Source organism: Lepidochelys kempii, chromosome 1 (assembly GCF_965140285.1).
Source record: "Lepidochelys kempii isolate rLepKem1 chromosome 1, rLepKem1.hap1, whole genome shotgun sequence".
NCBI lineage: Eukaryota > Metazoa > Chordata > Testudines > Cheloniidae > Lepidochelys > Lepidochelys kempii.
In genome coordinates this window covers 317,708,849-317,711,476 of record NC_136380.1, presented here as the reverse complement: position 1 = coordinate 317,711,476, position 2,628 = coordinate 317,708,849, and positions in this window count along the sequence as shown.

Below are 2,628 nucleotides of genomic sequence, written 5' to 3'. Positions count from 1 at the left end.
ATTTTATATCTTTCCAAGTTTTTTTTTAATAAAAATGTCATGCAGTACCAAGTCAACGCCTTACAGAAGTCAAAGCATATCATCATCAACATATTACTTTTATCAACCAAACTTGTAATCTCATAAAAAAATTACAAGTTTGACAGGATCAGTTTTCCATAAACCACGTTGATTGGCATTACTTATTTAATTTAATTCTTTTAATTAAAATCCCTCATTTAATTCTTTATTAATTGAGTCCCATATCAGCCCCTCCATTACCTTGCCCAGGATCAATGTCTGACTGAAAGGCCAATAGTTACCCAGGTCATCCCATTTACCCTTTAAAAATATTGGTATTGAGGTCTGACCATAGAACTCAGAGCTAGGAGCTACTCATTTTTAATCCTTGTTCTGACACAGACCTTCTTTGTGGCCCTAAGCAAGCCATGTGAACAGTCCTTGCCTCAGTCACCTCATCAAGAAATTGAGGATACCACCACTCACTTACCTACAGATCCATAGATTTTTAAGGCCAGAAGAGACTGTTGTGATCCAATACACTGACCTCCTGTTTAACACAGACTAGAGAACCTGACCCAGTAATTTCTGCACCAAGCCCATACCTTTTGTATGAGCTATAGCACACGTCTGAGAAAGACCTCCAGTATTGATTTAAAGACTTCAAGTGATCGAGAATCCATCATTTACACAAATACTTTGTGCTGGTGGTTAATTACTCTCAGTATTAAAAATTTGTTCCTCATTTCTAGTCTTGAATTTGTCTAGCATCAGGTTCCAAACACTGGATCATGTTATGTCTTTTTCTGCTAGATTTAAGAGTTGTCAGCTATCAAAAATCTCTTCCCCATGTAAGTATTTGTAAACTTTGATCAAATCCCCTCTTAACCTTCTCTTGGATAAACTAAATTGATCTAGGTTCTTAAGTCTCTCATTATATGGCATATTTTCTACAACTCAAATAATTTTTGCAGCAGTTTTCCAAGCCCTTTCTAATTTTTCAATATTCTTTTTGAAGTGTGGACCCTAGAATTGGACACTGAAATAGTGTGACAGTCTTAAAAATACTGTATATAGCGGTAATACCAACCTCCCTATTCCTATTTGATATTCCCTTGCTTATATAGCCAAGGATCATGTTGGTCCTTTTAGCTGTAGCATAACATTGGGAGATCACGTTCATCTGGTTATCAACCATTGCCCCTAACTCTTTTTTCATAGTCACTGCATTACTGGAGAGCGCGAGTTGTGATATTTAAATCAAATCACAATTTGTCCTCAAATGTGTATATATTTAGCACAAAAAAAACCCCACAAGAATACGCAAACTGTATTTTGTAGCTTTGGGGGATTCTTGGTTAGGCTGTGCCTCACATGGCTGGGCTGAGAAGCCTCCCCTGATTTGACCATCCCCATCATTGTTTACTACTCCACCTTTTTTATGGTACCTACAAATTTCTTTAGAAGTGGGTTTATGTTTTCGTTCAAATGATTTATAAAGACAGTGAGTAGGATTGGACAAGCATAAACCCTGCAGGAGTACGTTAGAAACATCCCCATACAATAATGGCTCCACATTTATAAGTATTTTTACAATGTATTAGTTAACTAGTTTTTAATGAATATGGGCTACATTGATTCCATATATTGCTGAAAGAATTAGAATGCTCATGTGGGACTAAGACAAGTGCCTTATTGAGATCGATGTATATTATGCCAACCCAGTAACCATATAACCTTGTTGAATCTCACAGGTATGTTGTGAAAGTTAATTGGTTAAGGCCAGATTCTGAGATCCTTACTCTGGGTTAGTAGCACCTTACTCCCCAAGTAATCCCTATTGCAAGACATCCTGGCCCCAATGAAGTCAATGGGAATTTTGCAAGTAAGGAATTATTAAATGGGTGTGAGGATGTCAGAACCTGGATATTAATAGCTTCAAAAATATTTATTTGAAGATTAAAAGTATTTTACAATGTTAATTATTACTGGTAGATAGTTAAAACAGAACTTTTTATTATGCAATTCAAAATAAGAAGTTAGACATTCGTCAGTCTTTTTCTTTAAAAAGCTGTTAGACAAATATATTTTGCAGGGGGGCATCTTTGAGAACAATTTAGAAGATCTCATTTAAATTCAAAAACAGCTGGTAAGGTCTTAGATCCTTCAGATAATTCTAGGAAAACTTCTCTCTTCTGCACCTGTGTGCATATGCTCAGAAAAGAGCCACAAGAATAATTAAAAGATTAGAAAACATGCCTTAGTGATAGATTCAAGGATTTGAGTCTATTTAGCTTAACAAAGAGAAAGATAAGGGGTGACTTAATTAGACTCTGTAAGTACCTACATGGGGAACAAATATTTGAGAAAGAGCTCTTCAGTCTAACAGAGAAAGGTATAACACATCCAATGGCTCGAACCTGAAGTCAGACAAATTCACACTGGAAATGAGGCGTACATTTTTAATAGTGAGAGTAATTAACTGTTGGAACAACTTACCAAGGGTTGTGGTGGATTCTCCATCATGGACTAATTTAAAATCAATATTGGCTGTTTTCCTATACAAAACATGCTCTAGGAACTATTTGGGGGAGTTCTCTGACCTCTGTCATACAGGGGTCAGACTAG